This window comes from Miniopterus natalensis, chromosome 8, assembly GCF_054644295.1.
Source record: "Miniopterus natalensis isolate mMinNat1 chromosome 8, mMinNat1.hap1, whole genome shotgun sequence".
Taxonomy (NCBI): Eukaryota; Metazoa; Chordata; class Mammalia; order Chiroptera; family Miniopteridae; genus Miniopterus; species Miniopterus natalensis.
The window spans coordinates 61,282,896-61,295,022 of NC_142088.1; the positions used below are offsets into that span (position 1 = coordinate 61,282,896).

The window sequence follows — 12,127 nt, forward strand, 5'->3', positions numbered from 1 at the left end:
GACATTTAGATCCTTTCATCATTTTTGAAAACCCCTTGGAAACTGTGTCTTTTGGCATTGGTTTTCATTCATCTTTTGTAGTCTACTGTCTCATGATTTATAAAAGTTTTGCTTGTTAGTGGTGACCTGCTGACAGTAAATTATTTTATTAAGCTCTTTCTTTGAAATATATCCCTTCCTCTAACATGCCCATCTACACCTGAAAGGAAACCAAATAGTAGGAATGTAAAATGAAGAAGGAAAAGCCTATGATTAACTAACTTGATTTTCATGCTTTCCCTTTTTAAATGTTAAAATAATATGTCACCAAAAAGATATCTTACTGAATGTTCTTTAGGAAAAAAAGTTACTTTCCAAATATTCAAACCCACTATAAAGGCATAAAGGTAGCAGATTACTTAACACTAGCAGTCCTTGCTTTACTCTTGATGTTCAGGTCCTTTTTAAAACCCGAAGTTTTATTTTTATTGCTTCTACTTTTTAATAGCAGCCACTTCTGGAGAACAAAGGTCACCTAGAACAAAATGAGTCACTACCCAAACTATGAGAATGCTAAGATGAACAATTACTGTGCATAAATTAGACCATAGTACTTCACTCTCTTGCTTGAATACAGCAAATACAGCCCATCCCCTTGACTTCTGCAATGTTTACTACAATAATAAACAATTTGGTTAATCTTCCTGTAAAAATTGATTTTGTTTGGCCTCCCATATTTTGTACTAATAAGAATTCCCCTTTAAAACATAGCTTGTTCTGCCTCATCAACCTCAGACTTTCATTTTAGAGTGAATCTTCTAATTATAAAACCACCTGGTGACAGTCTGGACAAAAAGAGCATTCTGGTTAACACTCACCACAAAAGAATATGGATGCCTGAGATTATACCAGCGCACACCCCTCTCCAAAAATGGGGGACCATGCAGCCATTAGTAATGGCATCATTGTAGCTAAAACAGTTGATACAGTCCTATTTCAGTATGCAGAGACAAATGTCGGTGCTAACTATTCAGAGAGGAATATATAGCATCTGCTGAAGATGGTCCGATAGTTTTATGAGAATTAATTTTCAGACGCAATCAGATGCTGAAAAGTTCTGATGATAGGCGACACCAATTGGCATTTTCTCAAACATTCTGCCAAAAGAAAAGAAGGAAGTTTGATAACATCAAGATCAGCTTCCCTTTTGTAAAGTTTTCTTAAATCATAACTTCTTTTCTATAGGAACAAAAGCTGCCCGGCCCCATTTCAAAATGGGGCCAAATACGTACCAAAGAGAACTGGGAAAGGTTTCAATGAATCCATTTCATGTGCTTCTTCTACCAGGCTGCAGGAACGTCATGTGGATTTGTTCAGGAATTACTGAAAACGAAACAGGAAAAAGAATACAGTACTTTTATTTTTTTAATTTTTTGTATCGGTCTGTGAATTAAGGGAAAGGTGATGCGTTAAAATATTAAAAAAACATTATTAACTGTACTCTACTCATGGGAGAAGCAAACTGTAGCTAGCTTGTATTTGTTTATTTCCCCTTTGTTTGAAAGAAAGACTCGCAGCAGCTATAAGATTGGGAAGTATGGGTGCAACAGCAAAAACTGGCCTTCGGGTGTCAGAGAGAATGCTTCAGGGCTAGATCAGCGCCTTCTGCAACTGTATGGTCTTTGTGAAAGTTCTTCTGTCACTCATCCCCTCCACCAACACTGTCCCACCCATCCCTCCCACAGGCGCTGGACCCCGATGGGCTAGGGCAGCACCCAAAGCACAGAGAGGAGGACGTCTCTCTGTTTCAGCATTGTACACGTCTGTGCAGGAATGAATTAGAAAGGTAAGCAACTAATGCCACAGAAATTTAGTGGATGCACTTAAGGCGAGAACTTTAAGCAGCAAATACAAATAAGGAATCAATCCCCTTCTGACTGGCATTGGATATGGGAGCCCCGTCCATCTGAGCGACCAGAAGATGGACTGTTAATGATGTAGGACCAGGATAAAGGAAAGAAGGGGATCTGGGCATGGCAAGGGCAAAGACATTTTTCCTAGGCATAGTAGGCTACGGGTGCCACTAATTAATTTAAAGGAAGATTGAAAAGTGAAGCCAGAACTGAACTGTGAAAAGGACATTTGTTCCTACCATACAACAAATGATTTGTGATTTTTGTATATCCGTTTATAATTAAATGATCTATTGAGTAAACTGTGCATCATTCATTCAATTATTCCTTCGCTGCTGTTTTCAGGTCAAAGTTTAAAAACTGTTTCTGCAGTTGTGAAAGAGGGATATCTAAAATGGGTTGTATTCTTCATGGTAGGCTGCACGCCCTAGTGCAGTTAACAACACCGGAACACCCAGCGCTTTAACTCTTAAATGTTTACTTCTAGCTCATAAGAATTCTCTTGAGGTCTAGTTACTCTTCCAAACCAGCTCTCAAGAATCGGAGGGTGCTTCCTTACTGTTATACCATCTAGAAAATGAGGTTTCCAGGTCTACAGGGGTGGGGTGGGGGGGACCTGCTTTTAGAAAGCTTGACTGGAGCCCTGGCCGGGTAGCTTGGTTGGTTAGAGCATTGTCCCAATACTTCAAGGTTGCAGGTTCAATCCCCTGTCAGGGCACATACAAGGATCAACTAAGGAACGCATAAGTAAGTGGAACAAAAAAAGCAATATTTCTCTCTCTCCCTGTCTCTAAAATCAATCAATCAAAAATTTTTTAAAAAGAACCTTGGCTGGAAGTGACAAACTTCATTTCTCCTCAGACCTATTGGTTAGTGTTAGTTACGTGGCCCCAACTTAACTCTACAAGAGCAAAATGTAAGGAAGCCACATATGTTTTGTAAACACCATTGTCCCAGCCACATATTACTAAAAGTAAGGTCTGTGCTAAGAATGGGCTAGACAGGGTAAGTAATCTCTCATCTAGGAGTCTTTCTCAAACATTGAAAAATATAAAATCATGGGGGATCTTGTTGAAAGGACAGATTCCCAGGCCCATGTGTCAAGTTTAGTTTAGCAGGGAAAAGGTAGAAGCAGTGCCTTAATCAGGCTTATTCTACTAAAGTATGTGTATTGCATGGTGAACATGGAAAGAAGATTCTACGCTGAATGTAACAGTTCTCTTCAGGGGACTGGAATGTAAATAAAATGAAACCAAAATACAAAAACAAGTCATATGAGAAAGTCAGTGTCATTTCACGTCACCCTTTCCATTCCACAAGTGAGTTCATTCTGCCCTATAGTCCTGGGAAGTTGCACAGATGTTCCAGCCACCCCTTGCAGGTATGAATGCAGTTCTGCAGAAGCCTCTCTATGGAGAATCATGTTAAATCAAGGCCTCTGTCCAGGCTCCTTAATTTCTCAAGTTTTCTTTTGCCAGTTGCTCTTGTACTTGACTTGGAGAAAAACAATAAAGGAAAACATCATGGGAACTTCTCCTTCCAGCTCTAAAACAGGGTCTTTCCATTATTTCTTCTTCTTTTTAAAAATTTATCTTTATTGTTGAAAGTATTACAGATGCCCCCCTTTCCCATTCATTGATCCCTTCCACTCTGTATCCCCCCCCTCCCCAGGCCCTCTCTACACTATTGTTTGTGTCCATAGGTCATGGATATATGCATCTAAGTTTTTTCTTCTCAGATTGTTACTGAGGCTTCATGCTCATCAGTTGCTATTCTTTGGAGAGAAAATTAGAAGAGAAAAAATAGATGATAACATGGGTAATTTTAAGTGTAGGCATGCACAAAAACGTCTTGAAAATCAGGTTGCAGTAGGCATCCTTATTTTAGATTTGCCCCTGTTAACATCTTCTCAATAAACAGGTGCGTACACTTCCCCAAGCTGTCAGTGTTGTATGCTTCAAAATCTACTGATGGATGATACCCAACCAGCTTGAAGTTTTACTTTCGGAAACCAGGGCTTTGAAGTTTCAATGAGACTTTCTTAAAGTGTAGTCCAATGGGTTTGTCAGCATAGGAGCATATCTCTCAAAGACACCATAAGAGTATCACATTTGTATGTTAATTTTAGTTCAACAAATAGGAAAAATGATTATGAGTGATAGCTCTCAGCTTTCAGATAGTTCTTTTTATGCTCAAAGTGCTTGACAAACATTAATTAAGCCACTGGCAGTCAAATTAGATGAATATGTTCTCTGTATGTGCATAACTGCACCTTCCATGCACACAGTCTTCTAAGTCACATCACTGCAGATGAAGTATTTCTTTTTTGCCATCTGAACTTGGTCGGCTGACACAGATTCCAAGCAACAGATAATTACTGGAAGGGCTAATCACGAGGAGAGATTATGTAAGCTTTCTTTATTTAAACAAAAACACGAATTTATCCTTGATAAAAGCTACAGGACGAACCACAGTTTAAAATGCTTCTGTCTCTAGGCCAGAAGGTAGCAAGGATAAAGCAAATGCCCTCGAATTACAGTGTTGGAATAGCTAAACCCTAATTTAAAGAGACCAATTCATCAACAGAGAGTACATTTTATGCTTCCTGGGCTACTGCTGCTTTTGACCTCTTTAGCACCCAAAATGAGAAGGCTTTTCAGACTAAATATGATGTTGATTTCAGCAATATGTTCATTAATGCTAGGAATCTTTGGTCACTATTGACTTGAGAAGGATTTGGGCCACCAAATGAAACATAGTAAATTTCCTGATTATTTTTAGAATAATTTACACTTCTTTTTCTTTCATTGAATGTAATGAAGCTTTCCAAACCATCCCAAGAGATTAACTGCTCCCAGGGGTCACCAAAATGAAGTACATTTCAAATAAAAAAAGAGTGCTAATAGCATTCCATTTTTCAATAACACCTAACAAATTAACACACTTACCCACCTACATCAGAAGACTGGGAGAAGTCGTGCACATGCATGTGTGGACACAACCTAGCCAGAGTCAGGCATCATTTCCTTGAGATGAGCAAGCTGCAGAGTTACAAGTGGAGGGGACTTCAGTTTCTCCTTCCATTCTGACTGCCAAATTAGTCTAGTCTGTTTCCAGGAAAAGAAAAGTACTCATTAATTGTCTTGCAATTTGTTGAACAAAAGAACATCTAGTTCGACCAAGCTGTCTTTTTGGAAAGACCTTGTAAAAGTGCCACTTGGAGTCACAGTTGTTCATGTGGATCCCTCAGAGAGATACTTGTTTCCCTTTGACAGAAGTGCTAACCTGTATGCCTATACGCCTAAAATCTAAGAGATTTCTCTTCCTAACTAATGAAAACCTGATGTTTAGTAAGATTGTGTGATATGCTCAGGGTAATATCCACAGACCACATGGCTTAGACCTGACAGGTGGCAGTAATGGAACCATAACTGATATGACTCTAGTATTTCTGCTGTTAGACTCTTGCCATGTCCCAGGAGTAAGAGTGAACTTTCTCTGATTGCTTTTAGAGCAGGGAGTCACTGATGTGACTGATTTTTGGCCCAGAAAAACATATAAGATATGTCTCTACGGTATAAGTTTGTTCTCCCTTCAGTATGGAGACACACATTTAGACCTGGCTGAGAACGTTTACAAATTAAACATTTTTAAATTAAATAGTATCCCAAATATAAATGTCCTTCAAAGGTAAATAAAATGTACATGTGCTTTGCATATTTTGAGTTGTACTGATACTTACAAAGTTCACTGCCTCCATTTCCTTGCTTCTGCTCACCCTAACCTGTGGAAATTCTTGTCTTGCTTCTGCTCACCCTAACCTGTGGAAATTCTTGTCTTGCTTCTGCTCACCCTAACCTGTGGAAATTCTTGTCTTGAAGGTCACACGTGACATTTGCTTTTAGCTATACTAACTTTCACTTAACGCTTACTCTGCTTGACCTTTGTACTACATTTGACACTGTGGACTCTCCCCAGTCAACACCGCCTACCGCCCCTCATAAATACCCAGCCTTGATTTCCTTGACATTTTTGTCACCCTTGCTAACTTTGCCACTAACCTTGTCTACCTCACATCACCTCCTGCCCAGGTGATCACATAGGCTTCCATCTGGTCTTCCAGATCCCAATCCCTCCCTCCTCTAATCCAGAATGCCAGAGTGACTAATCTTCCAAATATCCATACTTTAACCTGACCTTAAAATCCCTTCTTCTCTACAAGGCCTTACTTACCTCTCCTGTTGCATATCCTTGGCTTCCCTCTTGGCTCTTTACACTCCAGAAGCACTTGCCCTTTTCAGTCTGTAACACAGTCAGCTTGGCCCCTCCTTAGGGCTCTGTACTCTCTGCCTGAACTGCTCTTCTCCAAATCATCTCATGACTGGTTGTTCCTTTCATTCAATCATTGTTTAAATGTTCCTCAGAAAGGCCTAACTCTCTCTCCAGATAATCATTTTGAAACCCTCATGCTTTCTTTTCTTTTTAAAAATGTTTTCTTTTCCTTTATTTTTTTATTGACTTTATTGGGATAATATTGGTTAATAAAATTATATAGGTTTCACACTGGCTGGTGTGGCTCAGTTGGTTGGAGCAGCATCCCATACACCAAAAGATGGCAGGTTTGGTTCCCAGATGAGCTGAACTAAAGTGTCTGAAGTCGAGCATTCATAAGCATGAACTCCTGCTGTTTTTTCATTCATTGACTTTGAAAATACAAACCCCATCTTGACCTTTTTCTGCGCTTTGCGTTCTTGGGTCTAGATTATAGTCTGGATGTGTTAGCCAACGCTCCCAAGGGTTAAAGCTAGAAGCGAAGCTGGGAGAAGAGCTTCCATGTGGTCCTCAGGGGAGATCACACCTGTGGCTGGCGCCTACTCACTGGGCGGTGGGCAGCAGAGGACTGGGAACACTGTGATCGCTGCAGAGACCTTCTATTTTCTTCAATTATTACTATTCGATAGTTTTGTATGTATTTGTTCCTCTCCTGTCTCTCCTAAGGGGAATGTATGCACCATGAAGAGCAACAGCTTCTTATTTTACTGCGCCTCCAGAACCTAGAACAGTGATTAAAGATCAATAAAAGCACTATAGAGTATAACATTTTCATTCTGTTCAACCCTATTCCTCATTATTTCTGTATAAGCATGCTTTACAGGTTGTTCTCACCATCTGTGGAATTTATTATATGGGGTTAGGTGCGCTGACCTTTTTTCTCCAACCAGATTATAAACTTCTGGAAGGCAGGAGCCATCGTATACTTTTCCAGCCCTTCGGGCCTAGCAGAGTGCTAAGCATAATTTGGTATGTATTCTACAAACACTTACTGGTTTATTTCCAACTGTAACATTATATACTGCACCACTGAACACTTTTACATCAGTAGAGCTGTAATGGAAATAAAAATAGGTCAACCATAAAACACCAGCACAAGGGCCCAGGACAGGGTGAGAGCTTGCTTTCTTACCTTCTAATTCAATCTGAGCAGCAAACTAAAGTTTCCTGGGATAGGATGTGATGGACAGGAGGGTGAACCTTGCTTCCTTCTCTAGCGATTGAAAGGCTATACCTTTTGAGTGCTGATCGTCTTCCAAGGCTAAGGTACTCGGGCCTATGGATGCTGTTAACGAATCTTGCTACCGTCCCAAAGACATCTTGGAATCTCTACTCTCCTTTGATCCCTATACTCACTGAACTCATCTTTGTCCTTAGTGGCACTTATGCCTAACATTTCTGTTTAATTCTGACTTACTACTTCAGAACCCAAGGTTATGGTCTTCTGTCTTGTCTTCATCTCTCTTCCTCTGCCAAACCCAACCTGAACGATCTCCTATCAGGTTAAGTTTAAATTTCTCAGGCTAAAATTCAGGCCCCGTATCAATGGTTCAACCCTATCCTTTCAGCGTGGCTTTCTATTGTTTCTAAAGTAAACCTCGTTTTAATTCATGGGACCCCTAACTCTTTCCCATGTTTAGCTTACTCATTTTCTTCTCAGTGCTTTTGTTCAAGCAATTTCCCTTCCCTTTTCCCTGTCAGCCAATCCAAATCCCACACTTCGGTTTTTGTCCATTTACGAAGTCTTCCCTTCATTTAGATGGACAACTTCCAGTTTAAGATTTGGATTTTACCATTGAATCCTTGGTTATTAATGGTAAATTATTTATCATTTTGTGTTCATATTTTCCTCCCCAGCAATGTTCTTGACAATGAAGACTTCATAATTCTCACAGTCATGCACAACCATTGGTACCTCCTAGGGTGCCTAAATATGTTGAGTGGGGCATGGCTCCAGAGGCCTGGCCAAAACTGCCCGGATTACGAAGATGAACCCTGACCGGGTGAAATGGAGCTTGTGCAACAGGAATCCTTGAAACCAGTGGGACAGAATGGCCTCTGACAGCAATACCTTCCTAGTTAATGCCAAGTTCAATCTCATACATCACTCAGACCATGTAGGCAAAACTGCAAAGTCAAAGGCTTCCGATGTTGAATAACTGTAATTATAAGCCAGATGTTGGCAGGTAAGTGAGACGGGATCTGAGCTTCAATCCTGGCTTTGTTTCCTATTAGTCTGGGTAACATCGAGCAAGCAATTTACCTTCTCTGGGAGTTAGTTCTTCATCTGTAGCATGAAGAGACTAGACTCCAGATGACATTAAGGACTAGATAATTCGATTATAAAATTACAGGATTCTCATTCCAAATCAGTGAAATGGGTGCCACACTTAGCCTTGGGAGTTTTTCATATACGTGTTCCGTGGGATAAGATTTACTAGTTTTGTGTGACGTTTGAAACCCTTGCTTTCAGCTTTTGGCATTTACACTTTTCTTTTTCCCAATTTGTGTTAAAGTAGATGGACAGATGGTTTATTAGACTTTCAAACGCTTGTGATGCTGTTCAATGCACAATGGTTTTAAACTTTGGAGGTCCACACAGAGCCTGGATTTTGCTTAGCATGGAAGATGGTTTTAACTCTTCAATTTAAGGATAATAGTGTCTACTCACACAATTTAAAGCAACTTGCGAATGTAACTCCAAGGGCCTCATCAGCTTGCTTTGCTTTGGTGTATGTTAACTCATTTCCTCTTTCGAGTTGTACTTTAAAAAAAATTAAGTTACCAGACTTCCAGTTAATTTGCATGTTTTGCCTTCTCGAGGCTCATTTAACCCACAACCTCATTCCAAATACAAAATTCTTTAATTCAGAATCCCAGAAAAGACGAACTGCTCAGTTTATAGGTAAGAAAACAAGAGCCCTAAAAGGCCCTGGTGCTCTTTCTACTGACTATGTATTTTCTAAATAAAAAAGCTGAAGTGAGGTTAGGCTGCAGGCCAAAAAAAAAAAAAAAAAAGCACATACACACAAAAAAACCATCCAAAATTTGTGAATTGTAAGCCCCAATAGAAACATCAATTCCTTGAAATTTAAGGGTCAATTAAGAGAAAGTAGAGCTGGAACCACGTAGGTGAAAGATGGTCCCCAGGCGACCGCTTTGCTTCGTGGCTTTAAGCGCTCAGCGTGCGTCCTCAGGTGCGCGGGCCGCGAGCGAGCCGCTCCCGGGTGCCCCGGCTGCACGTGAGGCGCGGGCACCGGCGGACCCGCAGGGACCCGCAGGGGCGCGCGGAAGGCGGGCGGCGGGCGGGGAAGCGGGGCGAGCCGGGAAGCAGGGGCCGAGCAGGCGCGCGCCCCACGGCAGGTGGAGGTGGCGGGGAAGGAGCGGGGCTCCCGCAGGCCAGGGCGAGGGGTCGGGGCGGGGGGAGCAGGGACCCGCAGGAGGGCTGCCGGAGGAAGCCGAGCCGACCCGGTGAGCGGCGAAGACCTCCCAGGAGGAACGAGAGGGCGCCAAAGCGGGCTGAGGAGTCTGGGGCGGGGGGAGGAAGCTACAAAGAAGCCGAGGGGCAGACAGGGGTGCTGACGAGCGCGGGGAAGGGCGTGCGCGCCGCAGGAAGCGCCCGAGGCCCTCCGAGTGGGCAGGAGAGGAGACGCGCGGCGGCCGCGAGCCAGGGCGGCGCGGCTCTGGGGGCGGGAGCCGAGGCTGAGTCGGGGACCCGCGCCCGCGGCGTCCGGCCGCGCAGGGGGCGGAGCCTAGAGCGCGTGGGAGGGCCCAGGGGCGGGGCCTGCGCCTGGAGCGCCGGGAGGCCGCGGCGGCCGCGGGCCGGGAGGGGCGGCGGCGGCGGCCGCGGGGGAGGGGCGCGGCGTCAGTGCGTCGCCGGCTGGGCCGCGCTGGTGGCCAGGAGGGAGAGACGAGGAGGAGGAGGAGGAGGAGGAGGAGGAGGAGGAGGAGGAGGTGGTGAGTAGACTCTGGGCTGGGGAGCAGCGCAGGCCGGCGGGGGAGGCGGGGAGCGCGGCCCCTCCCCTCTCGGACGCCCGCCTCGCGGGGCCGCGCGGCGCGGAGTTCCCAGAGGGACGGCGGCGGAGGCGGCGGCGGCGGCGCGGGGAGCCGGTGGGGGGCGGGGGGGCGGGGCGAGGGCCGCGCTGGCGGCGCGCTTCCCGGGCGCACGCGCTGCGCTCGCTGCGCCGCCGTCGGTTCGGCGCCCGGAGCTGGGCACACGCTGCAGACCTCCTGCGCGCTGGCCATTTTCTGATTTCGTTTTCTTGGGCTCTGCGCGCCTTGCCCGCCGGCTCCCCCCGGCCGGTGCGCCGTCGCCCTTGCGCCGCCGGCGAAGGGCGGGCGGGGCGGGTCACCTTCGCGCGGGAAGCAGGGAGGCCGGGTTCCCGATTGGCCCGAGCAGACCGAGGGGCCTCCTCGCCGACCTCGGCGCTGCCGGGCCGACGGTCCCTTGGACGGGCGCCCCCAGGTCCTCCTGAAGGGGACCGTTTACGCCTGGCTCCATTGTCGCCCTTACTTTTCTGACCTCATCAGCTCCTCCCTCCCCTGTGTCTGCAGAGACTCAAGACCTCACTCTGCCCGCCCAGGATCCATCCTGAGGATCCAGACTGTTGGGGTGGAAAGGCTTTCTGAATTGAAGTCCTGTAAATCCAGCCTCATATCCAATGTGTTCACTTAACCTTTAGTCCCGAGGGCTTTTTTTTCTCTCTCTAAATACAACTTTTAGAGTCTTCTGAGAACTGTACTGCATTAGATAATCTTTGAGATAACTCTTAAGTTAGCGCCTTGAGGCAGCGTGGCTGCAGGTTCAAAGAGGAGGCTTGACACTTGTTACTTTTCCCTCCACCTGTATCAGTGTGAAATGGAAAACGTGAGTTGAAGGTGATTTTCCGCGCGAGGTGGGTTTCAGAGCGCAGCGCCCGTGCGCCGTGGCGCGCCTTGGTTATTTGGTGTTACCCCTGAAGCTGATTTTAAAGCTCAGCACGGTGGTCAGATAAAGGAGCTGCAGAAAAGAAGTCTAGTATAATTCGGTAGAGCCATTTGATTGGATTCTATTAACCTGTTTAACCTTAAGCTAAGGCCTGGCAGGAGTTTCGAGTAGGGGCCCAGGTGCCAAGCGCAGTATTGAATGTTAATTAGTGCATTGCAGGTCTGAAGTGGGGGAGAGTCCCCTCGGCTCCCGCTCCCTGTGATTTTATACTTTCCTTAGGATTTTATATTTAATGGAACAGTTTTAGTATTAAGGGCTGAAAGAGTACCTTTTGAGTCATGAAACTTTGGCACACTTGGAAGCCGAATAGGTAAAATCTGAAGCATGATCCTGAGATGAGGTAGGAAGCAGAATTTTATGGCATTACCAATTTGAGACGTTGAGATAGATTCTTTACTCCCATTTTGAAACTGGGTTGAGATTTTAATCTTAAGGACCACAGAAGTACAGTACAGTATTTTCTATGCGTAAGGAACTTTGGCAGTTTAATCCAACTCCATTATTTTGCAGGAAGAAATTAATCAGAGAAAGTTTCTTGAAGAGGTGTAGCAGGAGCTGAAGACTTAATTAACTAGATACTTAAGTAGATAATTCAGACCTCCCCAGTGGATATTCTTCTATGAAAATTTGTTTTGATTATGGTATCTTATAAACAGCCAAGTAATTACTAAATTTTTATTTTTTCCCCGTTTTGAGTAATTGCTTTAATTTGTGATTTGGACCCATTAGAAGCAAGTGATACATATTATTTGTAGTTAAGGAATGTTTACATTCTGTGAATTGAAACTACTTTACAGTTAGTTTGAATTTAGTAATTATTTTTATTTCAAGAATGTTTGCTCATATTCTTGATTCTAATAGTCTGTGTCAGTCCTAGGACATTGGCACTGATATTAATATCAATAACCTTGATACT

At 44.2% G+C, this 12,127-nt stretch overlaps 1 protein-coding gene and 1 long non-coding RNA gene across 2 annotated transcripts in view; one reads left to right on the top strand and one right to left on the bottom strand.

The window, feature by feature from the left end:
* Positions 1-734: 734 nt before the first annotated feature.
* On the bottom strand, positions 735-4,864 carry LOC107524592 (uncharacterized). The gene is made up of 3 exons (XR_015714903.1): positions 4,845-4,864; positions 1,272-1,362; positions 735-1,136 (listed from the first exon to the last, which is right to left on the bottom strand). It is a non-coding gene; the product is annotated as an uncharacterized LOC107524592 (long non-coding RNA).
* Positions 4,865-9,391: 4,527 nt separating this feature from the next.
* The window catches only part of QTMAN (queuosine-tRNA mannosyltransferase), a 336,827-nt gene continuing 334,091 nt past the window's right edge, over positions 9,392-12,127 (top strand). Inside the window, exon 1 of the mRNA XM_087819871.1 lies at positions 9,392-9,421. The gene's annotated coding sequence lies outside the window, so the exon portion shown is untranslated. The remainder of the gene's footprint in view (positions 9,422-12,127) is intronic.